Raw genomic sequence first — 27,947 nt, forward strand, 5'->3', positions numbered from 1 at the left:
TTTTTACGTTCTCAAGATTGCTTTGGCTATTCGGGGTCTTTTGTGTTTCCATACAAATTGCGAAATTTTTTGTTCTAGTTCTGTGAAAAATGCCAGTGGTAGTTTGATAGGGATTGCATTGAATCTGTAGATTACTTTGGGTAGTAGAGTCATTTTCACAATGTTGATTCTTCCCATCCAAGAACATGGTATATCTCTCCATCTATTTGTATCATCTTTAATTTCTTTCATCAGTGTCTTATAATTTTCTGCATACAGGTCTTTCGTCTCCTTAGGTAGGTTTATTCCTAGATATTTTATTCTTTTTGTTGCAATGGTAAATGGGAGTGTTTTCTTGATTTCACTTTCAGATTTTTCATCATTAGTATATAGGAATGCCAGAGATTTCTGTGCATTAACTTTGTATCCTGCTACTTTACCAAATTCATTGATTAGCTCTAGTAGTTTTCTGGTAGCATCTTTAGGATTCTCTATGTATAGTATCATGTCATCTGCAAACAGTGACAGCTTTACTTCTTCTTTTCCGATTTGGATTCCTTTTATTTCCTTTTCTTCTCTGATTGCTGTGGCTAAAACTTCCAAAACTATGTTGAATAAGAGTGGTGAGAGTGGGCAACCTTGTCTTGTTCCTGATCTTAGTGGAAATGCTTTCAGTTTTTCACCATTGAGGATGATGTTTGCTGTGGGCTTGTCATATATGGCCTTTATTATGTTGAGGAAAGTTCCCTCTATGCCTACTTTCTGCAGGGTTTTTATCATAAATGGGTGTTGAATTTTGTCGAAAGCTTTCTCTGCATCTATTGAGATGATCATATGGTTTTTCTCCTTCAATTTGTTAATATGGTTTATCACATTGATAGATTTGCGTATATTGAAGAATCCTTGCATTCCTGGAATAAACCCCACTTGATCATGGTGTATGATCCTTTTAATGTGCTGTTGGATTCTGTTTGCTAGTATTTTGTTGAGGATTTTTGCATCTCTGTTCATCAGTGATATTGGCCTGTAGTTTTCTTTCTTTGTGACATCCTTGTCTGGTTTTGGTATCAAGGTGATGGTGGCCTCGTAGAAGGAATTTGGGAGTGTTCCTCCCTCTGCTATATTTTGGAAGAGTTTGAGAAGGATAGGTGTTAGCTCTTCTCTAAACGTTTTATAGAATTCACCTGTGAAGCCATCTGGTCCTGGGCTTTTGTTTGTTGGAAGATTTTTAATCACAGTTTCAATTTCAGTGCTTGTGATTGGTCTGTTCATATTTTCTATTCCTGATTCAGTCTTGGCAGGTTGTGCATTTCTAAGAATTTGTCCATTTCTTCCAGATTGTCCATTTTATTGGCATAGAGTTGCTTGTAGTAATCTCTCATGATTTGTTTTATTTCTGCAGTGTCAGTTGTTACTTCTCCTTTTTCATTTCTAATTCTATTGATTTGAGTCTTCTCCCTTTTTTTCTTGATGAGTCTGGCTAGTGGTTTATCTATTTTGTTTATCTTCTCAAAGAACCAGCTTTTAGTTTTATTGATCTTTGCTATCGTTTCCTTCATTTCCTTTTCATTTATTTCTGATCTGATTTTTATGATTTCTTTCCTTCTGCTAGCTTTGGGTTTTTTTTGTTCTTCTTTCTCTAATTGCTTGAGGTGCAAGGTTAGGTTGTTTATTCGAGATGTTTCCTGCTTCTTAAGGTGGGCTTGTATTGCTATAAACTTCCCCCTTAGAACTGCTTTTGCTGCATCCCATAGGTTTTGGGTCGTTGTGTCTCCATTGTCATTTGTTTCTAGGTATTTTTTTATTTCCTCTTTGATTTCTTCAGTGATCACTTCATTATTAAGTAGTGTATTGTTTAGCCTCCATGTGTTTGTATTTTTTACAGATCTTTTCCTGTAATTGATATCTAGTCTCATGGCGTTGTGGTCAGAAAAGATACTTGATACAATTTCAATTTTCTTAAATTTACCAAGGCTTGATTTGTGACCCAAGATATGATCTATCCTGGAGAATGTTCCATGAGCACTTGAGAAAAATGTGTATTCTGTTGTTTTTGGACGGAGTGTCCTATAAATATCAATTAAGTCCATCTTGTTTAATGTATCATTTAAAGCTTGTGTTTCCTTATTTATTTTCATTTTGGATGATCTGTCCATGGGTGAAAGTGGGGTGTTAAAGTCCCCTACTATGAATGTGTTACTGTCGATCTCCCCTTTTATGGCTGTTAGTATTTGCCTTATGTATTGAGGTGCTCCTATGTTGGGTGCATAAATATTTACAATTGTTATATGTTCTTCTTGGATCGATCCCTTGATCATTATGTAGTGTCCTTCTTTGTCTCTTGTAATAGTCCTTATTTTAAAGTCTATTTTGTCTGATAAGAGAATTGCTACTCCAGCTTTCTTTTGGTTTCCATTTGCATGGAATATCTTTTTCCATCCCCTTATTTTCAGTCTGTATGTGTCTCTAGGTCTGAAGTGGGTCTCTTGTAGACAGCATATATAAGGGTCTTGTTTTTGTATCCATTCAGCCAATCTGTGTCTTTTGGTGGGAGCATTTAGTCCATTTACATTTAAGGTAATTATCGATATGTATGTTCCTATTCCCATTTTCTATATTGTTTTGGGTTCGTTATTATAGGTCTTTTCCTTCTCTTGTGTTCCTTGTCTAGAGAAGATCCTTTAGCATTTGTTGTAAAGCTGGTTTGGTGGTGCTGAACTCTCTCAGCTTTTGCTTGTCTGTAAAGATTTTAATTTCTCCATCAAATCTGAATGAGATCCTTGCTGGGTAGAGTAGTCTTGGTTGCAGGTTTTTCTCCTTCATCACTTTCAGTATGTCCTGCCACTCCCTTCTGGCTTGTAGGGTTTCTGCTGAGAGATCAGCTGTTAACCTTATGGGGATTCCCTTGTGTGTTATTTGTTGTTTTTCCCTTGCTGCTTTTAATATGCTTTCTTTGTATTTAATTTTTGACAGTTTGATTAATATGTGTCTTGGCGTATTTCTCCTTGTATTTATCCTGTATGGGACTCTCTGTGCTTCCTGGACTTGATTAACTATTTCCTTTCCCATATTAGGGAAGTTTTCAACTATAATCTCTTCAAATATTTTCTCAGTCCCTTTCTTTTTCTCTTCTTCTTCTGGAACCCCTATAATTCGAATGTTGGTGCGTTTAATGTTGTCCCAGAGGTCTCTGAGACTGTCCTCAGTTCTTTTCATTCTTTTTTCTTTATTCTGCTCTACAGTAGTTATTTCCACTATTTTATCTTCCAGGTCACTTATCCGTTCTTCTGCCTCAGTTATTCTGTTATTGATCCCATCTAGAGTACTTTTAATTTCATTTATTGCGTTGTTCATCATTGCTTGTTTCATCTTTATTTCTTCTAGGTCCTTGTTAACTGTTTCTTGCATTTTGTCCATTCTACTTCCAAGATTTCGGTTCATCCTTACTATCATTATTCTGAATTCTTTTTCAGGTAGACTGCCTATTTCCTCTTCATTTGTTAGGTCTGGTGCATTTTTATCTTGCTCCTTCATCTGCTGTGTGTTTTTCTGTCTTCTCATTTTGCTTATCTTACTGTGTTTGGGGTCTCCTTTTTGCAGGCTGCACGTTCGTAGTTCCCGTTGTTTTTGATGTCTGTCTCCAGTGGCTAAGGTTGTTTCAGTGGGTTGTGTAGGCTTCCTGGTGGAGGGGACTAGTGCCTGTGTTGTGGTGGATGAGGCTGGATCTTGTCTCTTTAGTGGGCAGGTTCACATCTGGTGGTGTGTTTTGGGGTGTCTGTGGCCTTATTATGATTTTAGGCAGCCTCTCTGCTAATGGGTGGGGTTGTGTTCCTGTTTTGCTAGTTGTTTGGCATAGGTTGTCTAGCACTGTGGCTTGCTGGTCGTTGAGTGAAGCTGGGTGCTGGTGTTAAGATGGAGGTCACTGGGAGATTTCCGCCGTTCAATATTATGTGGAGCTGGAAGGTCTCTTGTTGACCAGTGTCCTGAAGTTGGCTCTCCTACCTCAGAGGCAGAGCCCTGACTTCTGGCTGGAGCACCAAGAGCCTTTCATCCACACGGCTCAGAATAAAAGGGAGAAAAAGTAGAGAGAATTAGTAGAAGTATGAGGAAAGAAAGAAGGAAAGGAGGAAAGGAGGGAAGGAAGAAAGAAGCAAAGAAGGAAAGAAAGGAGGGAGGGAGGGAGGAAGGAAGGAAGGAAGGCAGGAAGGAAAGAAGGAAAAAAGACAGAAAGAAAGAAGATACAGTAAAAATAAAATAAAGTATAATATAGTTATTGAATTGAAAAATATTTAGAAAAAAAAAAAAAAAAGGGCAGGATAGAACCTTAGGACAAATGTTGGAAGCAAAGCTATACAGAGAAAATCTTACACAGAAGCATACATATACACTTTCACAAAAAGAGGTAAAGGGGGAAAAATCATAAATCTTGCTCTCAGAGACCACCTCCTCAATTTGGGGTGATTCGTTGTCTAAAGGAGGGAAGGAAGGAAGGAAAGAAAGAAAGAAAGAACGAAGGTAAAGTATAATAAAGTTATTACAATTAAAATTAATTATTGAGAAAAAAAATTTTTTTAAAAAACCATGGACGGATAGAGCCCTATGACAAATGGTGGAAGCAAGAGTATACAGACAAGATCTCACACAGAAGCATACACGTACACATTCACAAAAAGAGGAAAAGGGAAAAAAATCATAGATCTCGCTCCTAAATTCCACCTCTTCAATTTGGGATGATTCGCTATTCAGGTATTCCACAGATGCAGGGTATATCAAGTTGATTGTGGAGCTTTAATCCGCTGCTTCTGAGGCTGCTGGGAGAGATTTCCCTTTCTCTTCTTTGTTCTCACAGCTCACAGGAGCTCAGCTTTGGATTTGGCCCTGCCTCTGCGTGTAGGTCGCTGGAGGGCGTCTGTTTTTTGCTCAGACAGGACAGGGTTAAAGGAGCCGCTGATTCGGGGGCTCTGGCTCCCTTCTGCCCATTTTTGGACTGGGTTGTTTTTTGTTTGATACTGAGCTGCATGAGCTGCTTGTATATTGTGGAGATTAATCCTTTGCCAGTTGCTTCATTTGCAAATATTTTCTCCCATTCTGAGGGCTGTTTTTTCATGTTGTTTATGGTTTCCTTTGCTGTGCAAAAGCTTTTACGTTTCATTAGGTCCCATTTGTTTATTTTTGTTTTTATTTCCATTTCTCTAAGAGTTAGGTCAAAAAGGATCTTGCTGTTTTCCTCTAAGAGTTTTATAGTGTCTGGCCTTACATTTAGGTCTTTAATCCGTTTTCAGTTTATTTTTGTGTATGGAGTTAGGGAGTGTTCTAATTTCATTCTTTTACATGTAGCTGTCCAGTTTTCCCAGCACCACTTATTGAAGAGGCTGTCTTTTCTCCATTGTATATTCTTGCCTCCTTTATCAAAAATAAGGTGACCATATGTGTGTGGGTTTATCTCTGGGTTTTCTATCCTGTTCCATTGATTTATATTTCTCTTTTTGTGCCAGTACCATACTATCTTGATTACTGTAGCTTTGTAGTGTAGTCTGAAGTCCAGCACCCTGATTCCTCCAGCTCTGTTTTTCTTTCTCAAGATTGCTTTGGCTATTTGGGGTCTTTTGTGTTTCCATACAAATTGTGAAATTTTTTGTTTTAGTTCTGTGAAACATGCCATTGGTAGTTAGATAGGGATTGTATTGAATGTGTAGATTGCTTTGGGTAATATAGTCATTTTCATAATGTTGATTCTTCCAATCCAAGAACATGGTATATCTCTCCATCTGTTTGTATATCTTTAACTTCTTTCATCAGTGTCTTATATAGGTCTTTTGTCTCCTTAGGTAGGTTTATTCCTGGGTATTTTATTCTTTTTGTTGCAGTGGTGAATGGGAGTGTTTCCTTAATTTCTCTTTCAAGTTTTTCATCATTAGTGTATAGGAATGCAAGAGATTTCTGTGCATGAATTGTTGTATCCTGCTACCTTACCAAATTCATTGATTAGCTCTAGTAGTTTTCTGGTAGCATCTTTAGGATTCTCTATTATAGTATCATGTCATCTGCAAACAGCAACAGCTTTACTTCTTTTCTGATTTGGATTCCTTTTATTTCTTTTTCTTCTCTGATTGCTGTGGGTAAAACTTTCAAAACTGTGTTGAATAATAGTGGTGAGAGGGGACAACCTTGTCTTGTTCCTGATCTTAGAGGAAATGGTTGTTGAGTGGAGCTGGGTCTTAGCGTTGAGATGGAGATGTCTGGGAGAGCTTTCGCTGTTTGATATTACGTGGAGCCGGGAGGTCTCTGATGGACCAATATCCTGAAATCGGCTTTCCTACCTCAGAGGTACAGGTCTGATACCACACCAGAGCACCAAGAGCCTGTCTGCCACACGGCTCAGTTGAAAAGGGAGAAAAGAGAGATAGAGAGAGAGAGAGAGAGAAAGAAAGAAAGAAAGAAAGAGAAAGAAAGAAAGAAAGAAAGGAAAGAAGGAAGGAAGGAAAGAAGATAGGAAGGAAGGAAGGAAGGAGACGAAGGAAGGAAGGAAAGAAGGAAGGAAGGATAAAAAAAGAAAATAAAAAGCAATGAAATTATTAAAGTAAAAATTTTTTTAATTAATAAAAATTAAAAAATTTTAAAGTAATTTAAAAAAAGAAAGAAGAGAGCACCCAAACCAAAAAACAAATCCACCCATGATAACAAGCGCTAAAAAGCATACTGAAAAGAAAAAGGACAGACAGAACCCTACAAAAAATGGTAAAAGCTAAGTTTTATAGACAAAATCACAGAAAGAAGCATACACATACACACTCACAGAAAAAGAAAAAGGAAAAAAATATATATATATATTAAGAAAAAAGAAAAAAGGAGGAAGAGAGCAACCAAATCAAGAAACAAATCTACCAATGATAATAAACTCTAAATACTAAGCTAAGATAAACATAAACCAGGAACAAATTAGATGCAGCAAACAAACCCCAAGTCTGCAGTTGCTCTCAAAGTCCACCACCTCAATTTTGGGATGATTCGTTGTCTATTCAGGTATTCCACAGATGCAGGGTACATCAAGTTGATTGTGGAGATTTAATCTGCTGTTCCTGAGGCTGCTGGGAGAGATTTCCCTTTCTCTTCTTTGTTCGCACAGCTCCAGGGGTCCAGCTTTGGATTGGCCCTGCCTTTGCATGTAGGTCATCTAAGGGCATTTGTTCTTCACTCAAACAGGTTGGGGTTAAAGGAGTAGCTGATTCGGGGCCTCTGGCTCACTCAAGCTGGGGGTAGGAAGTGGTACGGAATTTGGGGAGAGCCTGCGGCAGCAGAGGCCAGCAGGACATTGCACCAGCCTGAGGCGCGCCGTGCATTCTCCTAGGGAAGTTGTCCCTGGATCACGGGACCCTGGCAGTGGCGGGCTGCACAAGCTCCCGGGAGGGGCAGTGTGGATAGTGACCTGTGCTTGCACACAGGTTTCTTGGTGGCTGCAGCAGCAGCCTTAGCGTTTCATGCCCATCTCTGGGGTCTGCGCTGATAGCTGCGGCTCATGCCCGTCTTTGGAGCTGGTTTAGGTGGTGCTCTGAATCCCCTCTCCTCGCGCACCCCGAAACAACGGTCTCTTGCCTCTTAGTCATTTCCAGACTTTTCCCCGGACTCCCTCCCGGCTAGCTGTGGTGCACTAGCCTCCTTCAGGCTGTGTTCACGCCGCCAACCCCAGTCCTCTCCCTGGGATCTGACCTCTGAAACCCAAGCCTCAGCTCCCAGCCCCCACCCATCCCGGCGGGTGAGCCGACAAGCCTCTTGGGCTGGTGAGTGCTGGTCGGCACCGATCCTCTGTGCTGGAATCTCTCCGCTTTGCCCTCTGCACCCCTGTTGCTGCTCTCTCCTCCATGGCTCCGAAGCTTCCCCCTCACTGTCTCTGCCGGTGAAGGGGCTTCCTAGTGGGTGGAAACTTTTCCTCCACAGCTTCCTTCCCGAGGTGCAGGTCCCGTCCCTATTCTTTTGTCTCTGTTTTTTCTTTTTTCTTTTGTTCTACCCAGGTATATGTGGAGTTTCTTGCCTTTTGGGAAGTCTGAGGTCTTCTGCCAGCATTTAGTATGTGTTCTGTAGGAGTTGTTCCACATGTAGATGTATTTCTGATGTATTTGTGGGGAGGAAGGTGATCTCCGTGTCTTACTCGTCCGCCATCTTGAAGGTCTCCACATGCATTTTAATAATAAAAAACTTATGTTTTAACAAATTTATTTGAATAGGTCATTTTAACATAATTATATTACCACGTTGTTTCTGGAGAGTTAGTAAGTTTTGAGGATCATTTTGTTGAAATTCACCATAATACTGTAACATAATTTATGTATATAAGAGTAAAGCTAGACTCAGGGATGACATTTATTTCTTTACTCTATAAAAATATTCTCCCATACATCACTTCCCCAACATAATTATTTTGGAAGGCATAGAAAAACAAGTTAACCTGATATTCAAAATGAAGAAATGATACTCAGAAACATTAAGTACTCACCAAAAAATAAAATTTGCTAAGTGGGTAGATCTAGAAGAAAACTCAACTCATTTGTGAGCACTTTTTGTGAAATTTTTTCTTCTTTAAAATTTGCCATTGGAGTCAGCAAAACTGTAGCAGACTATCACTTAGCATCTGAAAGTTAAGCTGGCTTTAGGAAGAATTATAAATCAATTGTGGGGCACATCCAGGGTCTGTGGGGTCTGAAACTGATACAATTCTGATGGTCCTCTTTAAGAAAAAGAATGTAAATTACTAATATAAAATTAAAGATAAAGCAGAGATTTAGAATGAGAAAATTAAATTGAAAATTATATATAGCTATTAAACAAACCTTAAAGCACAACATTTTAAAAATAGTATATTTTCATTAATTGCCTGATCCACCTTTAAAACCTTTCTTCCTTATATTTTCTGGCTACGTGCTCTTTGGTCTTTTCTCCATTTGACCATTGTTTTCTAACATTTTTATGAATAATAAAAACTCAATTCATTCTCCTTCAGTAGGATTGTTGACGTTTGTATTGATAACATATAAAAGCTTCTTTCAACTTCATAACTAATATCATTAACGCTATGTACAGCTTTAGAACTGTTGTCAAATTGAGAGAAACCTTTCTCTTTCACATATGAACTGTAATATTTCAAAGAACTTCAGTTTTCTTTGGGTCATGACCACTCTCAAATTTTAATGGACAAACCTGTGAACCAATTTACAGTTGATATATTCCTTGCAATACAGTGTTGGGAAGGCTGGAAAACAACTAATCCCATCTCTCCTCCGAAGAGCTGATTGTGTGCATCTCCTTCCAACTTTGGGCTCAGTGATATCATATTGGTAGGTTTAACTGGCTGTGGTGGGGGTATTTACACTGTTGGCAAAAACTACAAATCAGCCCTTTTGTTTATTTTTTTTTTCCAGAGAGCTAGTTATTAAACAGGTACCAGCATACTATTATTAATACCTTCTCCCAAGTTATATGTTTCCTTCACTGGGATTAGCACTTCATGTCAGGTCAGTTGGAAATTTAAATCTTTTTCTAAGTTCAGACAATTATTCTCCATTGATTGCATTAGGAAACAATCCAAGGGCCTATTTGTAACTTCAATTACAATTTTTAAAAATTAATTAAAGCTATTGATCGGATCTGAAATTTGTTTTGGCAACAATTTAATTCTTGATTACAGAAATCTTTCTATTGATATTACTTATCTTTATTACATCTGTTTTATAGTCCATCAATTTTTACCAATTTTTGTCATTTAATAAGTAAACTTGAAAGTAATGCAAAATGAGGAGTCTATGGTTTTCACTTGTACCAAGCGAGATGTCCCAAAATGTCTTTCCAAATTGCAGCAAAAATGGTGTATTTTCAGCTGTGTCCGTTGTTTAAATAAATGCCTCTTTGACTATATGTCTTCATATCACAATGCTAGATGAGTCAGCATACAGAGTAATCAGAATACTCTTAGAAGCAATTTCAACACCAGAACCACTAACAACAACTTATCTATATGTTGATGTGACTGCCAACCACATAAATGTACCTATTAAGCCCATACTAAATGCATCCTCTAATAACTTCCTATTAGCCAGACCCCCAGATTGCAAAAGCCATTCCAATGCTGTTTGGCCTCAGGGAAAATGTGAAGGAAGGGAAGCAGGAGTGCAGAAGAGACTGCAATTTTTTTCTTTAGTTGTTTCAATGTATTCCTGTTAATGAGAATAGAAATATTAACCAATATTCATTTTAACATCAGGCAAAAGATATGAATGGACATTTCACCAAAGAAGATATATGGGTAGCAAATAAACACATAAAAAATACTCGAAATTATGAGTCATTAGAGAAATTCAAGGTAAAAACCACAATGGGATTCTACTCCTACATGCCTATTTGAATGGCAAACGTTAAAAACACTTACCATAGCGGGCTTCCCTAGTGGCGCAGTGGTTAAGAGTCTGCCTGCACGGGTTCGTGCCCCAGTCCGGGAAGATCCCACATGCTGCGGAGCAGCTGGGCCCGTGAGCCATGGCCGCTGAGCCTGTGCGTCCAGAGCCTGTGGTCCACAACGGGAGAGGCCACAACAGTGAGAGGCCCGCGTACTGCAAAAAAAAAAAAAAAAAATAGCAGTTGCTGGTGAACACATGGAAGAACTCTTAACTCTTATTCATGTGGAACTTTTATTCAGTGCTGGGTGAAACATATAGTAGAGCCACTTTAGAACACAATTTGGCAGTTTGTAAAAATTTTAAATATTCACCTTCCCTATGATGAGGCATTGCACTCCTACATATTAACACAAGAGAAATAAAATCATAGACTGAATAGAATTCTAAGTCTGCTTCATGCCCATTGAATTCAGGTGTCTAAAGGCATTTTCATTTTGTACCATCTCTGTCTCCTTGAGTCCAATGTGGTGGTGTTTCTAGTGATATAAATATTTTTTAGGATTCTGTGAAACCTAGGCATAGATAAAGAATTCTACCAAACATTCAAAGAAGACTTATTGTGGACTTCCCTGGTGGTCCAGTGGTTAAGACTCTGTGCTTCCATTGCAGGGGGGGCACAGATTTGATCCCTGATCGGGGAACTAAGATACCACATGCCATGTGGCCAAAAAAAAAAAATAGTGCATTTCCCCAAAGAAGACTTAATGCCAATTTCTTACACACTATTCCAAAAAGTAGAAGGGGTAGAAATACCAGCTCGTTTTGAGGCCAGCACTAACCTTGATACCAAAATCAGACATAGAAATCAGAAGGAATGAAACCTACAGATCAATATTCATTATAAATATAGATGTAAAATCCTCAACAAAACCTTAACAAACTAAATCCAGGAAATATAACAATTATTATATGCTATAACCAAATATATTATTATATGCTATAATCAAATGAGATTTGTCCCAAGAATGCAAAGTTGGTTTAATTCAATACAACATATATTAATAAAATAAAAGATAAAAACCACTTGATGATCCCAATAAACATAGAAAAAACATTTGATGAAATCCAATGCCCTTTCATAACAAAAACATTAAACAAATGAGGAGTCAAAGGGGGACTTCCTCAACCTGAAAAAGGGTGTGTATGAAACTCTGTAGGTAACATCATACCTAACAGAGAAAGAATAAATCATTCCCCCACAGATCAAGAGCAAGACAAAGATGTTTTTCTTTCACACTTCTACTCAACATTGTGGTGGAGATTCTATCCAGAGCAATAGGCAAAAATAAAACAAAGTCACACATTGGAAAAGAAGAAGGAAAACTATTTGCAGATGTTATCTTCTTTATAGAAAATCATCAGGAATTCAAAAGAAGAGAAAATAGTAGAACTAATACATGTATTTAGTAAGTTTGCAAGATACAAGATCAATATATAAAAATTAATTGTGTTTCTTTACACTAGCATTGAAAACCCCCAAATTAAGAAAAATATTACATTATCATTAAACATTCCATAGCATTAAAAAGAAAAAAAATAGGAATAAATTTAACAAAAAAAGTTGAAGGCTTGTACACTGAAAATTACAAAACATTTTTGAAAAAATTAAAGATCTAAATATACAGGAAGACACCCATGTACATGGATTAGAAGACTTAATATTGTTAAGATGGCAGTACTCCCCAAGTTGATCTAAAAAAACAATGCTATTGGGCTTCCCTGGTGGCGCAGTGGTTGAGAGTCCACCTGCCGATGCAGGGGACACGGGTTCGTGCCCCGGTCTGGGAAGATCCCACATGCCACGGAGCGGCTAGGCCCGTGAGCCATGGCCGCTGAGTCTGCGCGTCCAGAACCTGTGCTCTGCAACGGGAGAGGCCATAACAGTGAGAGGCCCGCATACTGCAAAAAAAAAAAAGCAAACAAACAAAAAACTAATGTTACTGCTATCAAAATCCTGGCTGATTTTTTTGCAGAAATTGTTAAGCTTATCCTAAAATTCATATAGAAATGCAAGGGATTCAAACTAGCCATTACAGTCTAGAAAAAGATAAAAGTTGTAGGACTCACATTTCCCAATTTCATAACTTACTGTAAAGCTATAGTAATCAAAATAATGTGGTATAAACATAAGGATAAACGTATAGATAAATAGAATATAATTGAGAACCCCCCCAAAAGCCCTTATATTTATGGGCTACTGAATTATGACAGAAGTGTCAAGAAAATTTAATGAGGGCATAAACAGTCTTTTCAACAAATGGTTCTAGGACAACATGCAAAAGAATAAAGTTGGACGCCTTCAAACCACATTAAAAAATTAACTCAAAATGGGTTATAGACCTAAATGTGAGACCTAAAAATATAAGACACTTAGCAAAGGAGTAAAACATCAGGGTTTTTTAATGTGGTAACAAAAGCGTAAGTGATAAGGAAAAACTGGATACATTGGACTTCATCCATTTTTAAAAGTTTATGCTTCAGGATATCTTCATGAAAGTGAAAAGACAACCTATAGAATGGGAGAAACTATTTTTTAACATATATCTATTCACACTGATTAGCATATGCTGGCTAATTTTATGTAATATTTAACTATAGTGTGCCCTCAAAAAATTTTTTTAATGACTTAAGCCGAATTGTAGCATAATTGGAATGTGTCAAAATGTACATTGGAACAATTCTAACAATTGCTTTTATGCAGGTTGAAATAACTTATGAGATGTACAGAGTGTCCTCATTAATAACATATTGCAATATGAGCTAGCCTGGATACTTTGCCTCTCCTTTCTGCTTTGATATATTTAATACAAATAAAATACATATATTTAAAAAAAGAAAGAAACAGTATTTTGAAAAACTCTGTGTGATGCATATTGTGTTCAGGTTCAATTCTTCCTAGAAATAAACGCTAATAGTAAAATGTGGATAGAATTAAATCTAAGAATAATGTTTTAGAGAAGTATAAAATATTAAGGAAATACACTATTAATGACCTATTTAGGTTAGTGTGCAGTAATACTCTTAAGCAACTCTTACTAATTTGCTAATGCAGCTCTTACTAACTTTGAAAAAAATCCAACCAAGCATTTCAGGACCTGTTTTGGGGTGTTTTTTTTTTGTTTTTATTTTGGTCTTTTTTTTAAGTTTTTTTGGTTTTTTTTGATGTGGACCATTTTTAAATTCTTTATTGAATTTGTTACAATATTGCTTCTGTTTTATGTTTTGGTTTTTCAGCCATGAGGCATGTGGGATCTTAGCTCCCCAACCAGGGATCGAACCCTCACCCCCTACATTGGAAGGCAAAGTCCTAACCACTGGACCGCCAGGGAAGTCCCAGGACCTGTTTTGTTTTGTTTTCCACAAAACATCATTATTAGAAGATACAATTCTTGATATTCTAGATGTTGCAGCATTTAGATTTTGTACAAATTCCGTCACTGATGTAATCAACCAACATATTTAATTATTATAAAACAGTTAATTGGTTTCTTCAGATGAACAGCATAAATATTTAGAGTTAAAATCTATATGGGCATAAATATTGTAGGGTAACTTTTCATTCTCATCATTGATCCTATGTTGCAGTCCCAACTTATCTTTACTGTGTGATGGATAGTTTCACCCTCTTAAAAAATGGAAAGAATTTCACTGTCTGGCACGCCAAGATTCACACATTATCTCCTAATTATAACAGTGGCAGTACCTCACTCAAATCGGTGGCACAGTGAATCAAATTCTTTCTCTTGAATACAGCTGCATGTATCTGGAAGCCCCCAACTTGTTAAATCTCAGTGCTTGGAATGGCATTTCTTTCTCTATTTCTTAAACAAAGTCTCCAGTTTTAATTAAGATTTAAACTAAGGTAAAACGTAGATTGTGAATTGCATGCTTTTTACCTAATTTAGTTAGCCAACAGAATAGTTCTGAAAATTTCTGAAAGAGCAGAAGACCAGTGTTACAAAATTAATACTGTAGATGTGTTCTCACAACAGAAGTATTTTCATAACGTCTGTTTGCAAATACATTTTTTAAATTTCAGTTGACTTTGGATCAAATTAAAATCAGTAAAAGTTTTTTATATAGAATTAAAATGATCCAGTCGGTTAATCAGTAAAGATCTGTTGAGTGCCAAGTGTTCAGTTCTTCTCTACTCTGTGCCAGATGTGTGAGAGAACATGATGAGAATAGATGTGGGAAATCTAATTTTGAAGATAAGAAGTGTGCACATGACAGATAACTAAAAACTCAAATCACACCACGATGATTACAATATAGTTGGTACCATGTAGTATGCACAGAGCTATAAAAAATTGGATGGAAGTAATAGTTTCTTAAGATTAGACGATGAAAAGTCTCTTAGAGAAGAGTTTCCTGTCACGAATCCAAATGAGTCCTCCTTTGTTTATTCAAAGAAGACACTTCTGAGTAGTATCTGACAGATAACTTATTTTTAAATCTTCTGTATTTCCAGAGTCTCCTTCCTTTTCTCTTTCCCTACCATTGGCAGTACCCTACAATCTGCTGGAATGAATGAGACCCTCTTTTATGCTAGAAGTGCTTTAGACAAAAGTCTTGTTATAATCACCAGTGAGGCACAAAAATTAGATTTGCAGCATACTGAATACTGGACAATTGTTCAGGCGCACACATATACTCATTTTTATCCATTTGGTTTTTGGAACCTTAGGTTGGGGGCATTCAACAAGGCCCAGCTCTGATAGGAAGAAAAGTAGAAGTCAGCTTTTCTTGTAGTTTATTTGCTCTCAGAGAGCAAGTATATGTCTTTTATGACATATATTTTCTACAGTTTCTGGAACTACCTTAACTAGATAAATACTACTTTCTTTGTTTGACAGGCATGAAGGTCTGCAGCCCATGCTAATATTTTTTCATTTCAGCACATCTCCTCTTGATGGAGGATTGTAACCTTCTTCTACTTGTTGCCCTTGGTCCTGCCCCACATAACTTACGCCTTCAAGAAGTTTGGCATTATACTCAACTCAGGTCTTTCTGAGGGGGAATAGATTGGATAAATATCACACTAAATTATTATTATTTGTTATTTTGTCACATCAGTGTGTTATTAACAACTCATAGTGATTTTAGTGATCATTATTAATATCTGCTAAATATATCCTGTATACTCTAATCAAGCATAGAAGGAATGATTCGTGTTTTATTTAAGGCTAACAAGGTTCTCTGTGTCATTTAGGCTCATGTCACTCAGATTAGGTGAAAGGGGTAAGGGAACAAGGCTGCCTGAACTTAGTGCTGGGCAACTAAGAAATTTATCAGTAAGACGTAAAATCAAATCAGGAGAAAATTCATTTTTAACCTTGTTAGTAGGATAAGTTTTACTGACTGGGGCAATTCAATTGGGCATTTGGGAAATAGGAGAGGAGCACAAGGCTTGCAACAGGCAAGTGACAAAAGAAAGAAACATATCAGAGTTAATATGCTGGGTTCTCAGGTAAGTGATAAGGAAGTAGTCAAAATAAGACACAATATAGAGTAAAAGAGACCTTAATCCAGACAAAGGAGGGTGCTATGTAAAAGCAAGAGTAATATTCTGGGCTGAGGAACTTGTTTAAAATCTGTGATATAGTGTGAGTTCAAAATATATTTCATTTTTTAATACTGCTCTTAAAAAGTGTTTTTAATTAATTAGTATATTTTCCATTTAAATTAGGTACAAAAGTAGGCAAGACTAACCCATCAGTTTAGAAGTCAGGATAACAGTTACCCTTGACAGGGAAAGTTAGTGATTGACAGGCATAAGGGGTACTTCTGGAGGCTGGTAACGTTCTGTTTTCTTGATCTGTGTGTACTTACAGGGCTGTGCTTAGTTGGTGTAAATTCATTTCTATATTTACTAGATGTGTACTTTTATGTGAATATTATATTTCAATAAAAAGGTTTTATTTTTCAAATTAAGAAATCAGTAGGTTTAAAAGGAAGGTCACCTCTGTACTGCATCTGCCTTAAGTGAATGGTTTTGTAGGCTGCTCTCAAGCCTGGAGAGATGAGCCAGTGCAGCAGGATGGTTTCTGCCTCTCGGTTCTCGAGCCCCCAACTGTGCTTCATGCACCTGTTCAGCATTAAACACTAATATGGAGAAAGCGTCACCATTCTGTGTTGAGCATGAGGTAGACAAATGAGAAATACAGTAATGACTTTGATGCTTCTCCACTCATAGTACTCAGGTAGGATATCCTTAAATACTAGGTCATTTTTCTCAAAGTAGATCTGGCTAGCAGTGTGTATTTGTAACCCCAAATGGGCCAGAAGGTGACTGTATTTTGCTTCCAGGTTGTTATCGTTATGGCTGTTGTTTTTAATCACGGACACCCTGAGAGGTCAAGTTGGGTCTCAGCAGCTACATTCTGTAACCCAGATCTGAGTTTTGTTAATGCTCCCTCCTCCCTTTGTCCTCCCTCTGCCCCCGCCCCCCCGCCCACCGCCAGCTCTTGTCCTTTACATTACAGTGAAGTTGTCATAGACACTGCCTTCCATGTGCTATTATATTGAGAGCAAAGTCTTTATTTTCTGTTGGATTTTTCGTTCAGGTCAGATGAGATATGGTGTGATAATTCATTTTATGTGTCAACTTGACTGGGGCACAGAGTGCCAAGATATTTGGTCAAACATTATTCTGGGTGTGTCTGTGAGGATGTTTTTGGTTGAGATCAACATTTGAATCAATAGACTGAGCAAAAGCAGGATTGCCCTCCCTAATGTGGGTGACCCTTACCCAATCAGCCGATGGCCTGAATAGAAAAAAAATAAAAGGCCAAACCTCCTAAGAATAGATAAAAAGGAGCTCCTCCTCCCTGGTTGTGTGAGCTAGAACACCAGTCTTTCCCTACCTTCAGCATAGACCTGAAGCATTGGCTCTTCTGGTGTCTCAAGACTGCCAGCTTTCAGACTAGAACTTACATCATCAGCTCTTCTGGTTCTCAGGCCTTTGGGCTCAGACTCGAACTACACCATTAGCCGTCCTGGGTCTCCAGCTTGCCAACTTCAGATCTTGGGACTTCTCAGCCTGTGTGTGATATGTGTGATGTAAAGGGACAAGGTTATGATAGCTAAAAGAAGGCAGAACAAAATCAGAATATTATCCTAGCCAGATTGTGTTAACTAATATTGATTGTTTCTTATGCATAATATCTATTTAGAACACAATTATCTAAGCTGTTTTACACAGGGAATATAAACAACAATATATTTAATAGAGGAAAGATCTCCCACACACAGGTTGACATTTGTGTCAAATTTATGTCTTTTATTTCAAGCCAGTTTAGATAATCATACACAGAATTTTAAGAAAAACATTTTTCTCCAGTGGACATGCTGGAGAAGGAGGAGGAATGTGGTATCTCTGGCTAACGGCAGAGGGGTGATAGGTCATCCGCATTTAAGGGAGGTAGAATGACAGGTGGAGTGGCATATTTGAGAAACTTTCCTTTTTAGTTAGAGCCAAGAGCAGGGTCAGGAAAAGGACTCTGCAGGTTATCTAGACCTCACTACTAGGCAGAGTGAGACTTTTTCTTAGTGGTGTTAGTTATCTATTTCTGATAAAGTCAAGTACTTCCACCCTGGAGTGGGCAGTATTTATTCTGTCATTCAGCTGTTGTAGAGTGAGAATGGCTTCAAAGAGTTGTTATTCAGGAGAAAGAGAAGTCAATTAAAAAATTTAACTTACATGCAGAAGCTTCAGATACTGAACTTAGAGAACTAAAATGAAAAAAGTAATTGAAAAGGTAGGAGAGGCACCTGTTTGAGCTAAGTTATATAATGGAACCCTGACTTTTTAATTTAGGGCTTATTTTGCACAGAGACTGTGTTAGCTGACGGAAATGGAAGTGGTATATTACCTTGTTGGATTGTAGAACTTTTAAACTATGTGTTAATTAACTCAGTTGATGCTTTAAGATAACTGCCTGACTATAGTACCTAACCCAGATACAAAAGCCAGAGAAGAGCCACAAGTAGGAACTAATCTCTCTCTAAGGGCACTTAACCAGGTCTACTTAATTTTAGTGAAAGGGTTAGGGTTAGGGTTAGGGGTTAGGGTAAGGGTTAGGGTTACTTAATTTTAGTGATATTAAAGGTCACACCAGTTTAATAGAATTTTTGACTTTTTAAATGAATAGTAATCAAGTATTTTGACAGAAAACTTCCTCATTGTCACAGGATATTTTGGATTCTGCAACTCAGATTAATAAAATAGTTCCTAGGGTGTATAGCATAGTTACTAAACATACTTCCAGCTAAATATAGTGTTACAGTGCTTCTTCTTAATTCAGAGGCTTTCTACCTAGACATGTCAAGAAAACAGATTCTCTTTAAACTAGCTGAATGCTCTTAAAGCTTAGGAGTGTGTTAGAGTTTAAACTTTTTTAAGTGGATAACTATTATTTGGATGCTATTCACAGATATTTCAGTGACCAATGGCCTATTATTACACTTGGAAATTAGAAATGTTTCTGCATCATACGCATGAATAAAATCTGAAAGCAAAATTTTGATGAATGACTAGGAAAACACAAACATTCTGCATTGAGTTTTACATTTATAAAAATTTAAAAAGTGTTCTTGTTTAAAAAGCACATGACTTAAAACAACAAATGTATTTTGGGGAGCATCGACCTGAGGATGACATGACATCTGTGCTTCAGCAACATGGGAAAGCCTGGGCACTTTGAATTAAAACGTTTGAAGGCACTTCAGGGTTCAGCAAGAGACACCAGCTGGCAAAGCCAAACACTAATGTTTTCCTTGGAAAAGTCCATTTAGAGAAAGAATGGCAGTACCTTTTCAAATTATAGAGGAAAACACTGTGCCAGAACTACGGATTTAAGTTCTTTGAATTTTATGGAACTCATCAATGAAGACACCAGAGTTTCTTCAGGGTTTGAACAGAAGGCAAACCTCACATCCTCATAGATAATGTGGTAAAAGAATAAATGGTTGATTGGCTCTTCAACATAATGAATAGTACAGATTTATAAGGGAAAAGCAAGCAAACCTTAGAAAAGTTGATAAAACATAGCAATGGAAAGATGTGTGTGAGCAGGCATTTTAATTGTTCTGTTGATGGGAGTTTAAAATGGCACACCTTTTAGGATGGATAATCAGGAAATATTAGTCAGTATTTATCATGTGCAAACTCTTACTCCACTATTCTGTACTACCTTTAAGGTTTTATTCTAAAGAAATAATAAACAAGTTGGTGTATTGGTAACTAAAATAGAAAATTTATAGAAAATTTAAATGTCCTACAGTAAGAAATAGGAAATAAATAGTATAGTAATATACTGTTATAAAGCTGTTATAGTGAGAAGGGTTAAAGTTATGTTTAAAAGGGTAAGATTGCACTGACACTAAAGCAATTGAATTAGACTATAAAATAAACAAGAAAGGTAAGAAAAATTTGGATAATTGTATAGGCATAGAATCCCTGGACACTGTCCAACTGATTTCTCCAAGCACCTGAGGGATTTCTCTGGCCTCGGGAATATGCACAGCAAGGCTGAAGTGCCAGGAAGTTCACACCCTTGTGGGCAGCCCACAGCCAATAATGCCTGGGATTTTGTGAATAAATACTCTCAGTTTCTCACTCACTGGGTGGGGCAACTCCATATCACATTCACTGCAGTTTTCCTGAGGTTCCCAGCAGGATTGAGCCTCTGTCTCCCACAGATATAACTTATCCATTAATTCCCCCCAGTGGGCTTTCTTCCTGTCTGCATATCCCTTCTGCTCTATGGGTACTCCTGGGTTTACCTCCCAAATAAAACAATTTCCTCTCCAATTTTAGAAGTGATATTAGAAGTGATATTAGAAGTTAGAAGTGATATTTATACTTGTCTGTGTTATATGATTTATTTTTGAGGATGTGTTATTTGTAGAAGGAAGATTTGTGGACCCAAAAGGCAGTGCACTGGGCCTCCTGGGTACACTGCGTCCTAAGCTGAGGAAAGATACACTTCAGATGGGGAAGAGAGGATGTTTGCAGTTCATATACTGCCTTCTTCCAGAAGCATTGCCCTTTCTATTCTGGAGCTTGGCAGGATATAGACTGAAGGTGAATTCCTCAGTGGACTGGCAGTGAGCAACTGGAGCAGGCAAAAAATAAAGGAAATGATGGGGATCTGTTATAAAAGGAAGAGAAACCTAAGCCTCCTGTCTTTCCTATAGCATGTCAGTTTAGCCCACAATGAGAATGATTTACTCATTTCTTTTCTTGCTAGAAGACCCCTTCTGTCATCTTGACTGCTGTTTTTCATAATTGCTTTTAAAAAGAACTAACCCATTTAAAATAACTGAGGTCTATTAAAATAATGTAAAAGAATATGTGTATCAATGTCTTCATACCATGGTGAAGGCATATTCATTAGAGCAGCATAAGTTCACATAAGGAATGTCAACATTGAATATATATTTTGAAAAGAACACAAATGTTAAAGAATAGAACTACAGATTACTTAGACAGTCCCCATTAATTTTTTTTTATTTTGAAAGACTGATTTATTAACATATTATTTGCTTGTAAAATTCTCTACTTACTCCCTAATAATTAGGAGTAGTTTTTGTTATAAAAATTAGACATCTTGGGCTTCCCTGGTGGCTCAGTGGTTGAGAGTCCGCCTGCCGATGCAGGGGACACGGGTTCTTGCCCCGGTCCAGGAAGATCCCACATGCCGCGGAGCGGCTGGGCCCGTGAGCCATGGCCGCTGAGCCTGCGCGTCCAGAGCCTGTGCTCCGCAACGGGAGAGGCCACAACAGTGAGAGGCCCACGTACCGCAAAAAAAAAAAAAAAATTAGACATCTTGCTCAAAATTTGATTTCACTCATTAAATTAATGAACTAAAAGATAAATTAAAAAACATACATTTCAACTGTGTTATTCATTAATGTCATGGATTGGTGATTTTACCTTATTAAGCATTAATATGCTGTTCACTCCATTTAATTCTAAGTTGAACAAAAATTTAGCAGGATTTTTATTTACTAAAATTGTATATAGTTCTACTATTTATTTTATTCTACTCTAAAACTAGGAAATAGCAGGAAAACACAGGTTAGTTGTAAGCCACATTTTCAAATGCATTAAATCTATACTATAAACATACTAGATCAACTAGACAGTTTTTGAACATTTTTGTAGAAAAATATAACTATACATTTTGGTATTTTGATTGTGGAACAGAAAAAAAAGATTAACTGCCGAATAAAATTTATCACCTTCGCCACTGTGATACTTGCACTATATTCTATTTGGTCAAGTGAAATTTAAAGTTGTATCTATAGCACTACTGAATAATTGTATGGGGCAAAATTGTGTTAAGAAACATAAGTCATAAAATAATGCTGAGGAATTCTCTGTCATTTGTAGATTCATATTATTTGCTGAAAGTCCAAATCGTTATCACAAAGATTTAGTCTAAACTTTAGCACTAAGCACAAACTGATTTTGGAGCACTTCCACTTTGTGTATTAAGAAAGTGAAAATATAAAACAGAATCAATGAATCTCCTTGTGCACAATAGAGATTAAGCAGGGTTTATTATTAAGAATAAATTATTGAGGCTTCCCTGGTGGCACAGTGGTTGAGAGTCCGCCTGCCGATGCAGGGGACACGGGTTCGTGCCCCGGTCCAGGAAGATCCCACATGCCGCGGAGCGGCTGGGCCCATGAGCCATGGCCGCTGAGCCTGCGCGTCCGGAGCCTGTGCTCCTCAACGGGAGAGGCCACAACAGTGAGAGGCCCGCGTACCGCGAAAAAAAAAGAATAAATTATTGTAGTGTAAACATGGGATTTTATGTACTGGTTTGTATGTGAAATTTGATCTGGTGTTTCACTAATGGAACTAAAAGGCAAAAAGTCTGAAGCACATATTTTAAAATATATGCTACAAGACATTTCCTATATAGGGCATTTTTATACAAAGTTTTTTCAAGCTAATATTTGATAAAATTTTAAATATTTTATTTTAGCGGAACTCAAAGACAAATGTTCAGAGCAAAGTAAAAAATACACTATTGAATTGACCTACTCAATGTCATTTTTGTCAATAGGTACAAGTTGAAATATCCTTAAAATAAGCATATAGAGCATAAAGGTAAAGCTTAGCTTGGGGAAATATTAACTGCCAGTCAAGTCTTTTTATTAAAGTATTCATTTTAGAACAATTTGTAGAATAATGTGGTAAGGTCTACTTTCCGATGTTGTGAATGGAGCTATGCATTTAATTAAAAGTTAAAATTTCCTATCTGGTACAAAAAAAATCTTCTTTAGTACAAAAATATTCTCAGGACTAAGATAATAAACTGATGTTTTGTGTGTTTTATGGATATCAGTAATATTTTAACAGTCTAGAGCCCTTTCCCTTTTGACATTTCATTATACTTATATGACTGAATTTTAATGTTAAAAGAGATAAGTGATTAAAAATTCAATGAAAGTAGTATATTATTTTAAAACACATTTTTGCCTCATAAATGAACCTCTAATTACTTGCATTTCCATGTCTGACTAAAATGGAACAAATAAAATAACCATCTATTTTATTGTTATTAATTGTGGTTGTTTTACTTATTATTTGTTGGGTATTTTGCTAAGCATTTAACGTACATTAATTCATGCAGTCATCAACCATGTTAAAGAGATTAATTTATTGTCCCAATTTAATAGATAAGATTATTGAAGCTAAGTGCTCATCTAAGTTCACACAGCTTTTAAGTGGCAAAGCTGGGATTTCAGTAGGTTTAATTCAGAACCTAGGCTTGGATTACTTAGTATAACCATGAAATTCTCCTCTTGCTTCTTTGTAAAGATCATACTACTTTCTCTATTCTTATGTTCAAAACTCTTTACAAGAATTTAATATTTTATAAAAATTTTTGTATTTCTACACTTTGTTCTATATCCTTTGAAAGCCTATCATACAAAAACACCACCCAAAAACTGTCAGTAATGTACATCTTGTACTCATGCTCTCTTCCTCAATTTCTTAGATTAGGAGAGAGTAATTTTAGAATAAGATTCTATTTTATATGGGCAGTGATCAGGCCCATCATTGTAGAGTGGTAAAAAACATCTGTCCTGCAATTAGATTGGTGTCACATCCTTGTTCATTTACTGACCATCTGCCACTGGGAGAGTTAATTATCTGCTCTTTGCCTCTGATTCCTTTTTTTTTTTTTAAATGAATGTATTTATTTTTAGCTGCATTGTGTCTTCATTGCTGCGCGCGGGCATTCTCTAGGTGCAGAGAGCGGGGGCTACTCTTCATTGCAGTGCGAGGGCTTCTCATTGTGGTGGCATCTCATTGTGGAGCATGGGCTGTAGGCACACGGGCTCAGTAGTTGTGGCTCACGGGCTCTAGAGCGCAAGCTCAGTAGTTGTGGCACACAGGCTTAGTTGCTCTGTGGCATGTAGGATCTTCCCGGACCAGGGCTCGAACCCATGTCCTCTGCATTGGCAGGTGGATTCTTAACCACTGTGCCACCAGTGAAGTCCCTCCTTATTTGTAAAATAAGCAAACCAGCAATACTTCTGCAGTTGTGGTGATGATTAATGTATGTACACTGTTTCAAATGGTAACTAGTAATTTTAGGTATTATAATGAAGGTAGTGATAGGTAATAAAATGTGTAAGGTGCTCATGTCCTTCCTCTATACCATGGGTCCCTATTCCTATTTATTTTTTACTTTATTTCCTCTTCCTTATAAATCTTGGTGACCTTTTTTTGGAAAGATATTTCACTTTTTATTGCATTAAATGTACAAGCTTCCTTGATACAAGGGAAAAAAAAAACTTGGTAACTTGCAGCAAGTTTATATTATTTCTGTTCTTTTGGCCCAGTGCACAAAGTATAAATTCAGTTACTTTCTAATCAATCACTACAAGTATGTGGGTTTGGCATTGCATACTGGTTGTTTAATAGCTCTAATGATGTTCCCAGTGGTAGGATGGCTTTTTTAGGGCAAGTTTCAATCTTCACTAATATTCCTGTGCAACATTCTCTTTTATCATTTTGTCATTTTCCTGATGGATTTTCATACACTGAGGTATTTGTAAAATCTATCAACTGTCAATTTTAGTATTACATTTTCATTACAAAAGGTAAGCTTTCTAAATGTTTCATTTCTAGCTTACAAATGATCACTTCTTTCCCTTTCATGAGAATCATTTTCTTCTCATTATAAAACAGCTTATAAAATCCAAATTCATCCTAAATTTCTTCATCTGCAAAGATACACAATAAGATATATCTCGGGTATTTTCAAGTAACTCTATATTCCTCTATTATTCCAGTGAATTAGTAATAATAAAATCATCTTTTGAGACTTAAAGGAAATGCCTTTAATGTTCCTAGAATCAAACTAAGAGGATACATCTCTAGGAAAATTCTAATTAATCTATTTCTTCCTGTATCGTCTTATTGTAAACATCTAACATTTCAGAATTAACTTTTTGAGCAATTAATTTAAATAATTAAAGAATAATAGTAATTTTAAAATTCAGATCCATTTTCAGTAAGATATATTTTGGTAGTTTATGATTAAGTATACTCACATAAGTAAACTTATTGTGTGTCCCATTAAATTTAATGTTTCAAAGGAACTTGATTTTTTTCTCTATCAAGTCTAGTGACATGTTCCTAGAAAAATAAAATTGACTATTGAAGATAAAAGAGCAAGGCAAACATGTTCTGGACCCTGCTCAAAATTACTTTCTGAAACTTATTATGGAGGAATAATAAGCTAGAGCAGGTAATAAGTAACAGGCAGGAAATTACAGCCCATACATGTAGAAAACCACAAAGAATATGGAAATAGCATTTTCATTAAATGTAGATTTATCTAATAATCTAATTTAGCCTTAACATTTTGAGGCTTCCAAAGCCTTTGAAAACCTGATGATAGCTATGGACTCCCCCCAGAAAAACGTACATCCTAAAGTCTATCCAAGTAAGAACCAAAGGTAAAGAACAATCTTAGTTCTGTCAACACAACAAGTAGTGGTAAAGTTTACCCCCACTATCTTCAGTGGTACATTCCTACTTTTCTTTAGACAAACTGAGGTTTTCTTAGATCTGTTACTTTTCTATTTTTTCATGTCCATATTCCAATAACCAACAACAATCTCCTCTCAGTCCAATTTTCTCATCCCTATCAACTTATTCTAGAGGACCTAAGTCCCTTGATCCCTCCACATTTTCATATTTAGTCCCCTTTTTGAGCAAGCCCCCTTCTCCAGAGCCCAATACTATTAACCACTTAATATTCTCTTCCCACTAATTCTCAGCAAGTCTTTTCTTCTTGATTTCATCATATTTACTTGAAAACAGCTCACTTCAAATCTATCTCAGGATCTGTCCGGATTACTTCTTCTCCAGGCTGGATAGTGTTGCTAGCAAAAATGTATCTGCAAAATAGGTAGTTTATTGTCACTACAAATTAATGATAGCACCAATTATCCTCTGAAATTCTTTTACTCACTTTTGATCAATTCACTCTCCCACTCTTGTCACCAGTTCTTTCAAACACATGCCACTTTCCTTAAGCCTTCTAACCAACTCTTACCCTTATTCACCCATTGGCAGGTAACTCTTCTATTTCAAAGAAGAAAGGTTCTGTCATACTGTAACTACCTAATGATCTAAATTCCAAATTGCCACCAGAATGATCTTTCAAAGAAGGAGAAAAATACAACTATTTCCATATTCTAAAAGATGGTGGCAGCAAGAAAATGGGGACCACTGTGGTACAATTGCAAGAAATTGAATTCTTCTAACAATTAGAATAAACGATTTAGTAAAAGATATCCAGGTTGAGATATCCAGTAGTAAGTTGGATATTTAGATTCCATAGCCTTTGGTTGTTATCCAGGTTGAAGCTCAACAGAGAAATTTTATTCAATACATAAGTCAGATTACCATAGATTAGAGCTATAGATCAGAGTTTGATGAGATTGTCAAGAGAGTGGAATATGAAAGATGCTGGAGGACATTCTACTTCTAAGAGATAAAAGGAAGGACGTGGTCCATGAGAGGCACTGATGGTCAGTATCCTGGTCTAATCCATAGGAAGCGACATTATCAAAGAAAAAAGATTTTGATGGTGGACATTCAACTTACCTTCTGTCCAGTGGGGCAGACTGCAAGATACTCTTAACTCTTGTTTGATCTTTTGTTAGAGTACAGAGTTTGTTTTGACCTAAGTTAAAATTTTAACTGACAGCATAGTGGATATTTGTCATGGTTTTAGTTATCAAGCATCTGAACATCTTCCTTGTTTTGATTAGGTGAATATATAATTTATTATCCAAATTAGGACAATTTTAAGAGAAAAAAAATATGAGCTATTGATAATTACACCAGACCAGGACATAGCTAGGCAAATTGTACTATGCAGTAACTCTAATTTTGAGTGAATTACTATGAAAATAAATAATTTAATGTAAAACAGGTTAGACTGGGACCATTTCTCTTTAAGGTTTTTACATCCTGGAGAAGAACTTAAGATCTTGTCTCAGAAATAAAGCTTTAATGAAATCTGCCAACCGTGTCCTTTTTCATGAACTTCCAGGATTCATTTTAGAGTTTTGGCAACTTCTAACAACTCCTGGAAACACAGAGAGTGCATTCTGCCCCTTCACGTTAGGGTTTGAACTCCCACCAGCAAGAAACCTATCTCCTTACTGCAAAACAACAGCAAAACAATAGCAATCACCAAAGAGCTTGTTTAGTTTTTTCAAGGGCCTGGCTACTCTCCTAGAATAATAGTTAATCCTTTTATTCCCTCCTTTGCATTCAGTCTCTTCCTCTATCTCTTCAAGTCAGCAATCATGGATAAATTTTTTCCCTATAACAGAAACAAAATAAAACATATATGAAACCCTCAGCTGTCATTGTCTCATTTCTTATAATGAATGCTTTCATCCATTGTGGCAGCCACTCTGGTTGTCCATCCAATAGGCACACCACCTGCCATTATTCTTCCTCACTGGGAAGACATTAATTTTGTTTGGGTAATCTTCTGACATGCAGTCAAGGTCTCAGAAGATATGGTTATAGCCCTTACTTACCTTGAGGCCCTGGAGTGAATGATGAATGGTCTAAGCCAATCATAAAAGTCTTATTACTCCAGCTATTGATTGGTTTAAGTACGGATATGTGTCACAATCATAAGCAGTGAGATGAGATAGAAATCTTACTTCTTAGAAAGTTTTTCCTTGCTAGACAAAAGACATAGATGAGAAAAGTAAATAAAAAGCCCAGTACAACATCAGATGATGTTGTTTCACATGTGATGCCTGGAATTGTGGAAATCATCATGCATTAATAAAGTGAGACATCACTGGCATCACTGGCTGAGTATGGCAAGAAAGAAAGATGAGAAAGTGCTGGGACACCGTTGAGCCCTGAATTAACTTACCCTGGAATGACCTTTTCTCTGGACTTCATTATGTAAAAACAAAGGGCTATTATTTAACCTACTTTTACTTGGGTCT

The sequence above is a fragment of the Delphinapterus leucas genome, chromosome 2 (genome assembly GCF_059928025.1).
Source record: "Delphinapterus leucas isolate spDelLeu-1000000601 "Yukka" chromosome 2, BTC_Dleu_Yukka2, whole genome shotgun sequence".
NCBI classification, from domain to species: domain Eukaryota; kingdom Metazoa; phylum Chordata; class Mammalia; order Artiodactyla; family Monodontidae; genus Delphinapterus; species Delphinapterus leucas.